Below are 17081 nucleotides of genomic sequence, written 5' to 3'. Positions count from 1 at the left end.
ATGCGATAATACCGCTCCCACGCCGTAAGGGAATGCATCGCACGCCAGTCTGATTGGCAGTGATGGGTTGTAATGAGCCAACACTTCCCTGGACGTGATCAAGCCTTTGCATTCATGTAAGGCACGTTTACAGTCTTCGCTCCATTTCCAAACTACTCCCGTTTGTAGCAGTGCGTTAAGCGGGTGCAGAACCGTCGACAAGTTTGGTAAAAATTTATGATAGTAATTTACTAATCCCAGGAACGACCTTAATTGTGAGACATTTTCAGACGCTGGGGCCTTTACGACCGCTTCAATTTTTTCAGGTGACTTATGCAACCCTTCTTCGTTAATGACATGGCCACAATATGATATTTGTTTCTGGAAAAATTCGCACTTGGGGCGATTTGCTCGTAGGCCCCGTTCTCTCAACCTCGTGAGCACCTGCTCCAAGTTGGCAAGGTGCTCATTGTCGTTTTCTCCTGTTACAAGGATGTCGTCTAGGTAGCATTGAGTCCCCGGAATCCCTTGCAGGACTTGCTCCATAGCTCTTTGCCAGATAGCCAGAGCTGAGGCCACTCCGAAAACCAGTCGATTGTACTGGTACAGGCCTTTGTGTGTGTTTATCGTGAGATACTTTTTAGAGGCCTCCTCAGCCTCCATCTGTAGATATGCCTGTGCTAAGTCAATTTTGGTGAAACGTTTCCCTCCGGATAGTGAGGCGAAAATATCTTCTATCCTTGGAAGAGGATACTGTACCGTGTGAAGAACCGGGTTTACAGTTACCTTGAAGTCCCCACGGATGCGAACTTTTCTCTGTTCTTCAGATTTATCATTATTCAACGTTTTCTTCATGACCGGGACAATGGGTGTTGCCCACTCGCTCCAATCTACCTTGGATAACACGCCTGCTTTTTCCAAAATCTCCAGCTCTGCCTCGACGGCTGGACGAATTGCGTATGGCACTGGCCTTGCCTTAAAAAACTTGGGAATTGCCGCATCTTCCACTTTTATTGAGGCGGTGGTGCCTTTCAGGGTTCCTAGTTCCTGTTGAAACACTTCTTTGGCGTTAGCCAAGATTTCTTTTAATCGTCCAGGTATGACGTCATCATCGTTTTTTTTCTTACTGGTCACCGTCAGTGCCTGAATGGAGTGCCAGTCTAAATGTATCTTTCTGATCCATTCACGTCCCAACAACGGTGGACCACCATCTTGCAGAACGTATAAATACAACTTCTGTATTTCCTTGCCGTTGTATACAACAGGCACCCTTATTTTCCCTCTGGGTATACTTTCTGCCCCGTATATGTTTTCAAGATAATGGATGTGTCTTTCAAAGGTATATGCGGAAATCGTAATCCCGTCGACTCATGACGGTCAGAGCTGATCCTGTATCTAGCTCCATTTTGACTGGGGACCCCGCTATCGTGAGGGTAACCCAAATGGTCTGGTAATCTTCTTTGGCAATTACATTATGTAATTTGAGACAGCTTAGTCTCTTGTTTCCGGAGTCGCTATCGCTCTTCTGGTCTTCGGAGCAACTGTCCATCATCATTTGTACCTTTCTGTACTTTTCCTTATTGACCTTTTTACTGTCAGCGGATTTCTTTCCAGATCTGCATACACGTGCAATGTGTCCCATCTTTCCGCATTGCCTGCATGCTTTGTCCTTGAACCAGCAGTTCTTCTGGTCATGGGTGGATCTGCCGCAGCGATAACATCTCTCGAAACCCCGTGTCATTTCATGGGTGCCGAAGTCCTGTGGCTTTTGCTGTATCTCTGCAGCTCCTCTTGCTGCTGCTTCGTATGATACAGCCACACTGAAAGCCTTGTCCAGTATTAAATCTTTCTCAGAAAGTAGTCTTTTCTGTGTTCCTTCGCTTAGGAGACCGCAAACGAATTTGTCTCGTAGAGAATCTGCCAGTCCTGCCCCGAATTGGCAGTGCTTTGACAGCTTTCGAAATTCGGTGAGGTAATCAGCGTTACTTTCATTCTTGTGTTGATTCCTCCTGAAGAATTTGAATCGTTCCGCTATCAGCAGCGGTGTTGTGTTTAAGTGCTCCTGTAAGGTATCAACAATCTCATTAAAATTCTTGCCCATCGGTTTGGCTGGAGTGATCAAGTTTCGTAACAGCCCGTATGTCCTTGCGCCCATCAGATTTAGAAGTACCGATGCCTTTTTATCATCCGCTACTTCATTCACCTTGCAATATACCTCCACTCTTTCCACATATGTGGTCCAATCTTCTATATCACTATCGAAAGCAGTAATATTGCCAGTCTTCGGCATCTTGAAAATCTAAAATGGCGCTTCCCGCGCTTTTCCTCCGTCCCCGATGGATCAAAATGGAGCCTCCCGTGCTTTTCTTTCTTCCCCGCCGAGTTAAGATGGCGCCTCCCGCGCTTTCCCACCGCTGCCGCTGCTGCCAACGCTGTTCTCCGCGGTTCCCGTTGCGACCTGCAGCTTTTCGCGGTATTTCTATATTTTTTTTATATATCGCTTCAATAGTTTCTCTGTTACTTGGAGAACCGTTCCCGTCGTGGAGCGGACCCTCTGGGACTTTCCCCTCCCTCTGCTCGGTCCGAACGCCGACCTGCTTTGCAGCACCGGCCGCGCCCTGAGTGCTCCACCCTCTCTTTGCTTCTGCTTCCCGACTCGCTGCCCGGCCCCGTTGCAGAGCCACCCGATTGAGCTCTAGCCCGCCGCAGCCCAGGAAGGATCAGTGCACTACCTGCCACCAGCCCGTTTAGCTGGTGAAAGCACAGTTTTTTTTTCTTCTTGCTTCTGGCTTCGACCTTTGTCTGAGGAATCGATCCCCTTGAGGTGCTGCCGAATTGCAGGTAAGTTCGTTTCTAACTCGTCGCCACTGTTAGATCCGTGTGTTAATCACAGAATCACAGAAACCCCACAGTGCAGATAGAGGCCATTTCGGCCCATCGAGCCTGCACCGACACATATCCCACCCGATCCCCGTAACCCCTACACCAACACATATCCCACCCTATCCCCGTAACTCCACGTATTTGATCCCCCTAACACTAAGGGTCAATTTATCATAGCCAATCAACCTAATGGAGACACGGAATGCAGGAGTTGATTTAACAAGTGTTTACTGAACAAAGTCTGGAGGTGAACTAACAACACAAGACGCTACACAGGCTTATATACCCGAGTGGTCACTACTGGTACTACAGTATACAGGGGCTTCAAAAACATAGTGGCCTAGAAATTGGGTTGTGGGTTCGCCAGGGCTGTAGCGCCATAAATTTTGCGCCAGCGTTAATGCGGCAGCGCCCGACGAAAATTCGGTTGTGCCAGGCCCAGATGGCGGCGGGCGCTAAAGGAGGGTTTTAGCGCCTCAAAACGGGCGTTCAATTGGGTTTTCCGGCGTTAATCCCCCGCTGCGGCACCCGATGCGGTGCGGCAGGCTGGGGAACTGCAGGCCTCCTCCTTCTGTTAAGGAGGAGCTGCCTGCAGCCGACAACTGACCAGCGGATTCCCCCGACATCTGAGCCCGGCACCTCGGGGAAGTGCCGGGCTCGCAGCACACACACATCAGGGCCGCGGGGGGGGTGATGCAGGAGTCCGGGAAGGGAGGTGCGGGCAGGCGGCCGCCGGGAACGCGGCCGGCCGCCGCTCCACCTTTATGCGCCGGCGCAAAGGCGTGTAAGAACCCTTTCCACAATCGTTGGTTGCGCCTGCCACGGGCGAGGTGGGCGCAACTGAATTTGGGCTTGGGGCCGGGTTACCACGGCAACCGGGACGCTGCGCACACCGATGACGTCATCGGTGCCGGCGCAGCGCTACCGGCTAACGCCGATGGTAAGGCCCAAGTCAATTTCAGAAACGGCTATAATTCCAGCGCAATGCCCTCCAGCGCCGCTAATTGGGCGCTAACCCCACTCAATTTCTAGGCCAGTTCCTCTTAAAGGTACATACACTACAGTTTCCATGTGCAATCCGATGGGAAATGCGTCAGTCAAAGGTAACATGGGCTTCTAGTTGGAAGTTAAAACCCTAATTTTTAGTGATGCAGTTCAATATTGCAGGCAGCAAGTGGCAGCTGGCATTCATTTTATATATTAGTGAATTTCCTGTAACAATGAATTGCACAGTGACTCCACCCACACTATGGTGTTAACTAGAGGGGACTAGTATACAGAGACACTTAGGTCTAAGAACTGTGTCTAATACACACTGCTGTATTTTTAGATGCAAGATAATGGGAATAACAAATGCTGTGTAACTAAGACATGACCTCATGCAGACATCTTTGTGCAACATTTGTATCCAAATGAATACTATTTTATTCTTTTTAATCTTTCAGAAATGTGGAATTTAAATAATAAGATAAGAAAATGTGGTAAATATTGAATACCTCTTCAATGTTTTTCTATTAAAATGAGATTTGTAATTTTAAATATCTGTATTTATTTCCCATGGGCACACATAATTTGCAAGTACATTGTTTTTTCATAGCAACGGCTGTTGCTATATCGGTACATAAAATAAATAAAAAGTTTTCACGTCTCTTCAGTATTTTAAAATATTTACTGTGCTATTGGCTATGTAGTTAAGTCAAAATCTGCTTGTCAGAATGAATACAGGCAAGATGGTTGGAACTATAAAAATAAATAGCCAAACTAAGGTCAATTCCCATGGGTAGATCTGGCATGTAGAAGTAGCGAGCACATAAGCTTGGATAAAACTCAAAGTCATCTCACCAGGAATTGAAAGAGAAATGTTGACTCAGTAATATGCTTTGCGTTTACTACAAAGTGCTTCAGAGGATGTAAAGGCATGGAATAAAGGCAATCAAATCTTCTGAGACTATGCCCATTATCTCCTAGTGTCACATGTTATTTTTTTCATTGCTGCAATTTACCTCCTTTCTTGGAGCCAGACAGTAAAACAGCTGTCCTTAAGACACACTTCCCGTTGTCTTAAGTAGTACCTGATATATAGAGGATTTTCTGCCTTTGCAATTTCTTCAAACTTATTGAGCATTTTCAAAGGGAGACTATAGGTAGGAGACACATGTGGATTGCATTGTATGTATCCTGTACAGAGGAAAACTGAAGTGAAAATGCTTTAAGTCAAGAATTTTAGATCCAGGCTTTGCTGCATTTTGTATATCTTTATCTCCATTGTGGTTAAACAGTAGAAATATTGCCACAAAAATAACACAATAAATACAGCATGTTGGGAAGCAGAAATTTAGCATTTTATTTGTTTTATTGATTACTATTGTGCAGTGATTGAACATGTTGAGTACTGTCTATTAATACCCTTAGATCTCTCACTTTCATCCTTGGCTATTTCGACACTATTCATTGAGTAAGTATGATGCTCATTTTTCCTTAATATGCTTTAATTTACACTTACATGCATTCAATTTCATTTCCCTGTTCTGCTCATTTACAATTTTTATCTAACTTACTCTGTAGGTCCCTGGCAGACCCCTAAGAATCATCTGCCCAATGCACTTGCTCCTGGCAATTCCTTCTATCCTTTATTCTCCATATACTTCAACTTGCCCAAAACACTGCTGCATGCAACCTGTCTCTCACTCGGTCCTCCTCACCCACCACCATTGCTGACTTACACTGGAATCTGGTCCCCAGAATATCGGATTTAACATCTTTGTCCTAATCTAGAAATCCCGTCATTGCCTTTTTCCACCGTGTCTTTGTAATCTTTCCCAACCTTATATCCCCTCACAAATACTGCATTCTTCTGATTCCAACCTTCTGTGCATCCCCTTTCCCTTCATCCCACCATTAGTGGTAAAGTATTCAGCCACCACGGTCCTCCTATTAGGAGCACTTGCCTTCCTTATTCTTTTTTGTTTTACTTTTTCATTCTCTCTCTTCATTCCCCCCCCCCCACCCCTTCTCTTTCTCTTCCTTTGAGCAAGCTTTCAGTCAGCCCTCCTAATCTCCTCCTTCCATCGCAGCATCTGTTCTCCTTCCACCTATTTGTAAATCGCCTTGGCAGGTTTCTTGTGTTAAAGTTGCTATATAAATGGTCGTTGTTGTCGCCGCTGCTGTCACCAACCAAATAACTTAAAGGAGTATTTTTGTTAAATTGCCTTTCAAAGTTAATAACAGAAAAACCCAATATTCTAGAATTTTTTGTGAGAGTTACATAAGTCTCCTTAACTTGTGTAATAAATAATGTATTCAACAACTTTATTTACTCAAGTAAATGTGAATTGGATGTGATAATGTGAACATATGAATAATATCTCGCTTGTATGCAATTTTTTTGTATTATCGGGCAGTTTTTTCTATTTAGCTCTTTAAGAAACTCTTACTTTAGTTTGTAATTTAATATAGCTAATAATGCCAAATTTCAGCATGAATGCAGAACTAATTTTTCAAGCTCTTACTGAAATGTGCTTTTTGTTCAATGCTACAATATTTATACTAGCTACAGCATAATAAAAAATATATATAATAGTGGCTATAGGTTGTAATACATATGGGCTCAATTTTATGACTACTTAATCTGCTGGATATTTACAGGCTAAATGTATACTTGTTATGATCCATTAAGAGTTAAATAATTACTGTACCTAATGACCTCAGAAAATAGTTTTAAGGCTGTTCTATCAGCACTGTCTATTAAATCCACATGGATTAGGAATGGAAGCACCTTGGCTCTAACTGTGCTGCAGAAACAATTCCTGCAGGCAAACATATGGTGCTACGTTTACTAAATTCCATAGGCTGAAAACTACACATTTATTTTTGCCAATGTTACTAACTTGCAATGGAAAACAAAAGTTAAAGCATTATTTGATCTTGTATATAGATATGTTCAGTTCACATGAAATACTTTAAGAAAAACAGTTTAATAAAAACGCTTGAACAATCAACTCTTCAATCTACAGCCAACTTATGAGTAATAACTTACACCAGTAAAGTAAGGTTGAAACATCTTCTGTTCCCCCTCTCCTCTCCCCCTCACAATTGTGCTCTTTAAATTTTTTTTTAAAAACTGGCACAAAAAACAGTCTAGAACAGGCACCTCTGATACGCTTGAGACTGGATTTTCTTCATTAGTACTAATGTCAGAAAGAAAACTTTAGCAGCTACTTCTTGCATATTTTTCTGTAGTTCTATTTTTTCATCTTCTCTGGATCTTCCTATGCTATGAAAAATAGGCTGACTGAGCATGAGCCAAACTACAGCAGTTTGAGAGAAAAGGAAAATTCAAACTGAACTGCAAAACATTACAGGCCAAATATTTCACAAATGTATGCTCCAGGAGGCTGCAATTTTCAATCTACAGAATGAAATCCAGTAAGTAGCTCCAAGCCCTTTTTGTTTTTTGTTTGTATTGCAACCTGATGTTTTTACTTAAACTACTTTCCTGCAATTACATATGGAAAGGTAAAACAGGATTCTAAATCTAGAAAGATTGAATACTGTTTCTAGTACAATGCCATTGTGTACAAAAGTAATGTTTGTTAGTACTATCGGAAAAAAACTCTTCCCTTTTTAGTTGTTTTCTTTTTCTGCAAGCTTGCTAGGGCAATTCAACTAATCTGCACATGTAAAACTGACTGTAAAATATTGTCTTCAAGTTTTAACACATAAACTTCCAAATTAAGTATTTTCCCACCAAGTTTTATAATGAAGGAGTTTTATTCCTTTTGCTTTATATAAAAAGAGCAAAAGCAGCTACTGTGTCAAAAATTAGGCAGTGCAGTGTTTTTTATGCATGGTGAAAGTAATTTTTCAGGTCGGATTCTCCACTGACTGGTGAGTCGGAATGCACAAGACCAGAAATTACCATTGCAGTCAATCTAGCTGTTCCCCATGCATTGGAAATATAATTTACCTCAATATCTCTCATACCCTTTTATCAATTTTTTTCTCCCGTTTTACCCAATGCGCTCATGTTTCCTGATGCAATCAACTTCCGCTGTCCCCCTTGGAAGTCTATTCCATACATTCACCACTCTCTATGTACCATGGTTAAATCTTTACGGACTTTTCACCTTCCCTTTTCTGAGTTTGAGGCTATGCCTTTTTGTTAAAGAATCTGTGGTTATGTTAAACATACTGACATTTGTCTTGTCTATGCCCCTTAGGATCTTGAATACTTGAATAACATCAATCCAAGCCTTCATTTCTCAAGTGTAAACATTTTCAGCTTCTGTGGCCTATCTCTTCATATGTCATGCGGCTAATCCTAGCTGTCAATTTAGTTGCCCTTTTCTGTATCCTCTCCAATGCCTGAATGTCCTTAATAAGGTGTCAGCTGTGGCTCAGTGGGTAGCACACTTGCCTCTGAGTCAGAAGGTTGTGGGTTCAAGTCCCACTCCAGAGACTAGTCTGATACTCCAGTACAGTGCTGAGGGAGTGCTGCATTGTCGGAGGTGCCATCTTTTGGATGAGATGTTAAACTGAGGCCCCGTCTGCTCTCTCAGGTGGACGTAAAAGATCCCATGGCACTATTTCAAAGACGAGCAGGGGAGTTATCCCCGATGTCCTGGCCAATATTTATCCCTCAACCAACATAACAAAAACAGATTATCAGGTCATTATCACATTGCTGTTTGTGGGAGTTTGCTGTGCGCAAATTGGCTGCCACGTTTCCCACATTACAACAGTGACTACACTCCAAAAGTACTTCATTGGCTGTAAAGCGCTTTGAGACGTCGTGAAAGGTGCTATATAAACGCAAGTCTTTCTTTCTTAATGTCCTTCTCAAAATATGGTGAGCAGAATTATACACAGAACTCCAAGGACCATCACTCCTTACAAACTGAATCACTTCCTGAGATTTCACAGAATCACAGAAACCCCACAGTGCAGATAGAGGCCATTTCGGCCCATCGAGCCTGCACTGACACATATCCCACCCGATCCCCGTAACCCCTACACCAACACATGTCCCACCCTATCCCTGTAACCCCACGTATTTAATCCCCCTAACACTAAGGGTCAATTTTTTTTATCATAGCCAATCAACCTAACCCGCACATCTTTGGACTGTGGGAGGAAACCGGAGCACCCGGAGAAAACCCACGCAAACACGGGGAGAATGTGCAAACTCCACACAGACAGTCGCCCGAGGCCGGATTCGAACCCGGGTCTCTGGCGCTGTGAGGCAACAGTGCTAACCACTATGCCACCGTGCTGCCACCGTGCTATATTCATCTGACTATACAGCCCAAGATCCTATTTTTTGTTTTTATTGCTGCCACATCCTATGCTGATGACTTCAGCAATCTATCCACCAGCACCCCGAGATCCTTCTCCTGTATCGTGTCCTCTAGTACTGTTTAGATGATATCATGATTTACTATCCTTCCCTAATCTCATGATGTTGCATTTGTTCACATTAAATGACATCTGCCATTCATCAGCTGCATGAACACTGGGATTCATACCCTGACAAGAATATTCATCAAAAGTGCAGGACAAATCTTTAACCCATTTCACCTCAACTCCTCATCAAGGAACAATCTGTTGTTTCCCAATTAGTATGCCCAGGAGTTAATGGTGCCTAAATTTGGCTTACATCAACCAGTTTGGATTATATTAGCATTTGCACTACCACCTCCCATCGCGATCCATACAAGCCATTGAGTGAATGAATAAACCCTTTTTTGTTGATTAGCAAAGATGTCGTCAGACAGTAAGTCATGAACTAACAATTATTTATTAATCTTAGAATTATAGTTAGCAGTAGTTAGTTAAAGAAAGAACAAACATGCATTTATATAGTGCCTGTCGCAACCTCAGGAGATCCCCAAGCATTTCACAGCTAATTAAGTACTTTTTTTGAAGTGTAGCTGTTATTGTAATGTAGGGAAATGCAGCAGCCAATTTGCACACAGCAAGCTCCCACAAACAGCAATAACATAAATGATCAGATAATCTGACTTAGTGATTTTGGTTGAATGATAAATATTGGCCAAGGCATCAGGAGAACTCCAGTCATGGGATCATTTACATCCCCCATAGAGCTCAGACGGTGCATCGGTTTAACTCGTCCAAAAGACAGCACCTCCGACAGTGTTGCACTCCCTCCGTACTGTACTGAAGTTTCAGCCTGGACTTGTGCTCAAGTCCTGGGGTGGGACTTAAACCTACAACTTTTTTACATTAGAGGCAGGAGTGCTACCAGTGAGCCAAGGCTAACATTTAAACTGAGCAATTAACCCCGATTTTAACTTGACTGGCAGTGTGACCATCAGTCTCACTCCACCTCACTGGTGTGCGGCCTCTCGTTCCAACTCGCTGGTATGCGGCCTCTCGCTCCAACTCGCTGGTGTGCGGCCTCTCGCTCCAACTCGCTGGTGTGCGGCCTCTCGCTCCAACTCGCTGGTGTGCGGCCTCTCGCTCCAACTCGCTGGTGTGCGGCCTCTCGCTCCAACTCGCTGGTGTGCGGCCTCTCGCTCCAACTCGCTGGTGTGCGGCCTCTCGCTCCAACTCGCTGGTGTGCGGCCTCTCGCTCCAACTCGCTGGTGTGCGGCCTCTCGCTCCAACTCGCTGGTGTGCGGCCCGGCCTTATTACAATATCCCTGGATTGACTCCACCTGAACCCAGTAGTAATGCTGTGGAGATCCGGTGGGTGGAAGCAAGAAATCACGCAGCTGCAGGCCGCTGCCGGAGATCTAAGGAAATGGTTTGCTGCAGTTAGGTAACTGCAACAGGAGGGGGGTCCGATGGATCGCGATTGATGGAGAGAAACCCTTGGCAAAGGAAGCCCAAGGTTTCCTTGTTGTGCCCAGAGCACTCCTGCTCCTCCTGGCCCATAAAGCAACTTAAAAATATAACTTACCTTACCTTATTCTGTCCCTTAGCATTAAATGGCAAATACCTTGTTGTTATGCCTTTGCTTTTTAGCCATATTCGCCATTTGTCTTTGAGGAGAATAACAATTTTCTTTAAGTTGGTTGGCCCATTCTTTTTTGTCCTTCTTGCGGTGATGGGCTAAAAATTAAAATGTATCATCCCCTCTTTGAAATTTGGAATAAGATTTGATTTAATAAATGGTGAGCTCTGAGTTCTGATACCACACTTACAAGACTTGCTGCTGATGCGTGTTTCTCTGCGAGTTCAAGAGCATCATCGATGGTGATGCTCCTTCCTTGTTTTCAGCCTCATGCTGGCACAGTCCCTCCCCTTTGTTGTCTTCTTACTGGTGCTTTTTTTCTTTCTCGTTGACCTCTCTTGCCTGCATTTCTCCTCTTCCTGTCGACATCACTGAAACTCTAATTGAAATTCATACTCTTTCAGCTGAAACTCTCTACTTCACTTTCTATTCGGCTGTCAACATTGCTAAATCAAGAGTGACTTCTTTTGATTTCGATAATTTATGATATTACTGTTTTTGTTCCATTCACATCTAATGTTTAGCCATTTTAAATTATCTTCATCACCTGTACAACGCAGTATCCCAGATTGCTGCCACCAATTTTTACAACTTTATGGTCTTAGCTTAGGTATTCTCTCGGGTACAGTGGTACTTGTTGCTCCCGTAAGCACTCTGAGCATCCTTATATTTTGGGCCGTGCCCATATTACTCTTTTAACAGCCGAAAGGGTTCAGAAACTTCCGAACACAATAGGTGTGAGGTGTTCAGTCAGTTGTTGAGACAGGCTAACAAATTGATTATTATTTACAGTATATGGGAAAACAGTACACAAACAAACATTTGTATATTAAGCACTTATCATCTCAGTGCTTTTTTAAAACTTATTTGGATGCACAATGCCTTAAAGCACATTTAAAATAAATTCTCTTTCCAAATCCTTTCTGATGAAAAATGGTCAAAAAATCCCAAAACGGACCGTCATTAATGACATAATTTGTGATTACAACATTGGTGTGTTCTTTCTCCTTAACCTCATTGAATGACACAGAGAGGACAACATTCATTCTGCTCTGATGCCACAACTTATCTGCTGCAGCTGAAACCCTTCTTTGCACTTTTATTATTTCCAGATTCTACTTCTCCAATACCATCCTCAATGGCCTCCCGAACTACTTCATGCACAAACCCCAACCTGTGCAATACTCCACTGCTCAGCTCCTGTCCTGTGCCACGTCCCATTCAACCAACACCTAAGCTTTCCTCCTCAAGTTCTTGTAGGCCTTTATTGGCATCTTGTTCCTGGTGCAACAGATTCAAAGTGCTTATCGTCATTTACAAATCTCTCCATTGTCTCGCCCTACCTCACTCCAGCCTCATCGTCTCATCTCACCTCACTCCAGCCTCATCGTCTCATCTCACCTCACTCCAGCCTCATCGTCTCATCTCACCTCACTCCAGCCTCATCGTCTCATCTCACCTCACTCCAGCCTCATCGTCTCATCTCACCTCACTCCAGCCTCATCGTCTCGTCTCGCCTCACTCCAGCCTCATCGTCTCGCCCCACCTCACTCCAGCCTCATCGTCTCGCCCCACCTCACTCCAGCCTCATCATCTCGCCCCACCTCACTCCAGCCTCATCGTCTCGCCCCACCTCACTCCAGCCTCATTGTCTCGTCTCACCTCACTCCAGCCTCCTTGTCTCGCCCTACCTCACTCCAGCCTCATCGTCTCATCTCACCTCACTCCAGCCTCATCGTCTCATCTCACCTCACTCCAGTCTCATTGTCTCGTCTCACCTCACTCCAGCCTCATCGTCTCATCTCACCTCACTCCAGCCTCATCGTCTCGCCCCACCTCACTCCAGCCTCCTTGTCTCGCCCCACCTCACTCCAGCCTCATCGTCTCATCTCACCTCACTCCAGCCTCATCGTCTCACCCCACCTCACTCCAGCCTCATCGTCTCGCCCCACCTCACTCCAGCCTCATCGTCTCGCCCCACCTCACTCCAGCCTCATTGTCTCGTCTCACCTCACTCCAGCCTCCTTGTCTCGCCCTACCTCACTCCAGCCTCATCGTCTCATCTCACCTCACTCCAGCCTCATCGTCTCGCCCCACCTCACTCCAGCCTCATCATCTCGCCCCACCTCACTCCAGCCTCATCGTCTCATCTCACCTCACTCCAGCCTCATCGTCTCACCCCACCTCACTCCAGCCTCATCGTCTCGCCCCACCTCACTCCAGCCTCATCGTCTCGCCCCACCTCACTCCAGCCTCCTTGTCTCGCCCCACCTCACTCCAGCCTCATCGTCTCGTCTCACCTCACTCCAGCCTCATCGTCTCGCCCCACCTCACTCCAGCCTCATCGTCTCGCCCCACCTCACTCCAGCCTCATCGTCTCGCCCCACCTCACTCCAGCCTCATCGTCTCATCTCACCTCACTCCAGCCTCATCGTCTCGTCCCACCTCACTCCAGCCTCATCGTCTCATCTCACCTCACTCCAGCCTCCTTGTCTCGCCCCACCTCACTCCAGCCTCATTGTCTCGTCTCACCTCACTCCAGCCTCATTGTCTCGTCTCACCTCACTCCAGCCTCATTGTCTCGTCCCACCTCACTCCAGCCTTGTTGTCTCACCCCACCTCACTCCAGCCTCGTTGTCTCTTCTCACTTCACTCCAGCCTCATTGTCTCGTCTCACCTCACTCCAGCCTCATTGTCTTGCCCCGCCTCACTCCAGCCTCATTGTCTCGTCTCGCCCCACCTCACTCCAGCCTCATTGTCTCGTCTCGCCCCACCTCACTCCAGCCTCATTGTCTCGTCTTGTCCCACCTCACTCCAGCCTGTGCTCTTTGGTTCTCCATTTCAAGCCTCTTGTACAGCCCCTTCTCCTTTTGCTGCACCATTGATGCTGAGCCTTCAGCCAGCTTGACCCTGCTCTTTGGGTCACCTTTTCTGAACCTACTCCCCATGCTACTTTTCTCCCTGCCTTTCAAAGCCTCCTGAAAACCTATCTACTTAATCATATATTCAATCACCTCTCCTAATCTTTCTACTGCTACTCAGCATCTGTTTTTCCTCTGTGAAGCACATTAGGATGTTTTCTATTTTAAAGGTACTGTATTAATGTTAGATGTTATGTCCAGGGACAGTAATTGGCAAGACTTATCACGTATGGCTGAAAACCAGTATCCTCACAAGGTAATGAAATGGGTCCCAGCTGAGTACAGGAGAAACCGGAGTAGAGGACTGATACTTGGTACTTTCCACAGATTCTGACCAAGGGAAGAGTGCAATAGTGATCTCTGATGTGATCTTGGGCCCAAATGGTCATGGCAACTGACTTAAATATTATCATGCTGTAATAATCAGTAATAAAATTATGACATTTGTGGGTCATTGTAATAAGAGAACTTGTAATGTATGCTGCAATGCAGAAAGTGAGCATCTTCTATATAAAATGTGTCCTACAAGCATAGAAAAAACAATTCTATTTCAGATGTTGTCAAAGTTAATTATATTATTCCAAGAACAATGTACATATATGCCTTGAATCCGCTCAATGATTTTTGACCAGACTGAAACAGTGCACTATGGATAACGAGCAGAAAGGCCAAGTCTGTCTTAGCCTTTCAAAGAATCCCACGTTCCTGTCTTGTGCACCAATTAAAAGAGAAATATACTGTAGTCTCAGTAGTCCTCATACAGGATTTTCCACTTGGCACTGCACAGTGTTTAACTTGAGCTAAAGCTGAAAATGATTAAGTAAATGACTTTAACAGGAGTTCCCAAATATTGCTGGACAGAATTATGACCAACAAACCAGTGAGTAATAAGAATTCTAAATATAGTATTTAACTTACTTAAGTGTAAATTGGCAGTTGCAATGTGGTTTTGATAAGAGGCCTTTTTTAAATAAAAATGTTGATGCTTGATATACGACAGTATACAAATCTAGAGTAGAAACTTTTTCTGTACGTGATACTAAGCATAATATCTTAAGTATTCATATATAACATACAAGCTAACTGCAGGTGAAGGCTATAGTAGTAAATTGTTCACCTGAGAGTTACAAAAGTTACCTGATTCCAGGTGAACCATTTTCTACTATAGCCCTCAACTGCATGTTGTTGTATAATTATTGGCCCATCCCATTTCTCAGCTCATCTCCTGAAAGCAGCAACTTGTGTAGAGGTACAGTTCCACAGATACTGGCAGCCTTCCTCTATCTCATCCAATGAGATCGGAATACTGGTACAGTTATTGTGCTTGCACTGCTGCCCTAACTCAAATCAAGCAGGTTGGCACAGGGTGGAGATCAAATGGCTCAGTATCACATTACCAGTGCATTTACCAACTTACACAACAAGAGAGCTTTATCACAAAAGCAAAATACTGCGGATGCTGGAAATCTGAAATAAAAACAGAAAATGCTGGAAATACTCAGCAGGTCAGGCAGCATCTGTAGAGAGAGAAACAGAGTTAACGGGCAGGAATTTAACTCGGGAGTCGGGTTGGAGGCGGGACTACAACTTTCGGGGTTGTAGTCCCGCCTCCATCGAGATGCGGCCAATCCACGCAATTTTAACTTGATTGACCTTGTTGAGCCCGCCCAACGGGCTCAGCAGGTCAATTAAGGGCCACCCGGCAACAGGTGACGTCACAGACTGAAATTTCATCTGTCAAGAGCTTTTGACAGATGAAATATCAGTGTTTCACAGCTGTTTGAAGCTGTCAAACACTGACAGTCTTACTTCTAATCTGAGTCCTCCACAGACTCCGTTAGAAATCTCTCCTGCACAGTAAGCTGCAGGCTGTCACTTTCGACAGTTCGCAGCCATTCTGCTTTCTGTGTCGGTGAGATGAGGGACTCCTGGAACCTAAAGGAAGGAAAGCTGAAAAGGTAAGAAAAGGTATGTAAAACTTATTTAATCACTTTAGACACACCAAACACACTTTGCACTCATGCACACATCACTCACCTGAACACTGACATCTCGACCCCTCCAAGTCCTTCAACCCGACGGCTCGCCTCCTCTAACTTGGCGTGGTTTGGACCCGACGGGAATCCAACACTTCAACATCAAAAATGGGGATTAACCTAAAAACTGCCTGTTAACTACCTGTTAACAAGCAGTTAATTGGCACTAATCCCTTCCCGCCTCGGGTAGGCGGGTCCCAGTGCGGGGCGGGTACCCGCCTCCTATGAAACTGGCATGGAGGTGGGTTTGGGTGCGGGAAGGGGTCAAGAACCCTGATTACGGGATTTTAACCCCCCCCCACGCCTCCAATCCCAACTCCACGGCACAATGAAAATCCTGCCCAACGTTTCAGGTTGATGACCTTTTGTCAGAACTGAGCTTTATGGGTTCTTTTCATAACAAATATGCACCGTTGCTGTGCCTGTTCTAGCTGAGAGTCTTCACTCATGCATTTAAGTGACCTCCCTGTGACACAGTACTCATAAAGATGCAAAGATCTCTTTCTATGCGAAACTTAAAGGTCTGTTTCTCTAGTTACTTTTAAATGCAAGATCACTGAAAATTTATCTTATGTCTCATATACAGCAACAGAATAGAGCTGGTAGCAAGGAAGATATCCCAGAAAATTGGCCGTGATGTTTCTTGAAAGTATAGAAAGACTTGGAGAACATGTAATAAGACAGCGATGTCTTAACAGATTATCTATAGCTTAATTTATACTCGTACAGCAAGGGATATTTACTTCTATGTTTACACTTCTGCGTCCAAGGGACAGAGTTCCAGGAAATAATGGTTGTGGGGGAGGCAAAGAGAGTGTTCAATAGCATGTGATATAATAGCTTCATTAACAGTACTTCAGTAAGATTACTATATACTAATATATACTGTGGAGGAGAATTCCTAGAGTGTATACGGGATGGTATCCTGGACCAATATGTCGAAGAACCAACTAGAGATGCGGCCATTTTAGACTGGGTATTATGTAATGAGAGAGGATTAATTAGCAATGTTTTTGTGCGAGGCCCATTGGGGAAGAGCGAACATAATATGATAGAATTCTTCATTAAGATGGAGAGTGAAGTAGTTGACTCAGAGACTAGGGTCCTGAATTTAAATAAAGGAAACTACGATGGTATGAGGCACGAGTTGGCTGGGATGGATTGGGGAACGTTACTTAAAGGATTGATGGTGGATAGGCAATGGCAAACATTTAAAGATCGCATGGATGAACTACAGAACTTGTTCATCCCTGTTTGGCGTAAAAATAAAACAAAAAAGGTGACTCA

At 44.5% G+C, this 17081-nt stretch overlaps 1 protein-coding gene across 5 annotated transcripts in view; it reads left to right on the top strand.

Annotated features, from left to right (window-relative positions):
- klhl29 (kelch-like family member 29) overlaps window positions 1-17081 on the top strand; it is a 732755-nt gene that overhangs the window by 230074 nt on the left and 485600 nt on the right. Inside the window, exon 2 of one of the 5 annotated variants that reach the window (XM_085996818.1) lies at window positions 5275-5317. The exons of the other annotated variants lie outside the window; for them this stretch is intronic. The gene's annotated coding sequence lies outside the window, so the exon portion shown is untranslated. The remainder of the gene's footprint in view (window positions 1-5274; window positions 5318-17081) is intronic. 5 annotated transcript variants of the gene reach the window in all.

Source organism: Somniosus microcephalus, chromosome 9 (assembly GCF_052327205.1).
Source record: "Somniosus microcephalus isolate GS21.2 chromosome 9, FLI_Smic_1.0, whole genome shotgun sequence".
Taxonomy (NCBI): domain Eukaryota; kingdom Metazoa; phylum Chordata; class Chondrichthyes; order Squaliformes; family Somniosidae; genus Somniosus; species Somniosus microcephalus.
Note: the sequence above shows the minus strand (reverse complement) of the source record. Positions and strands in the feature narration are given on the sequence as shown.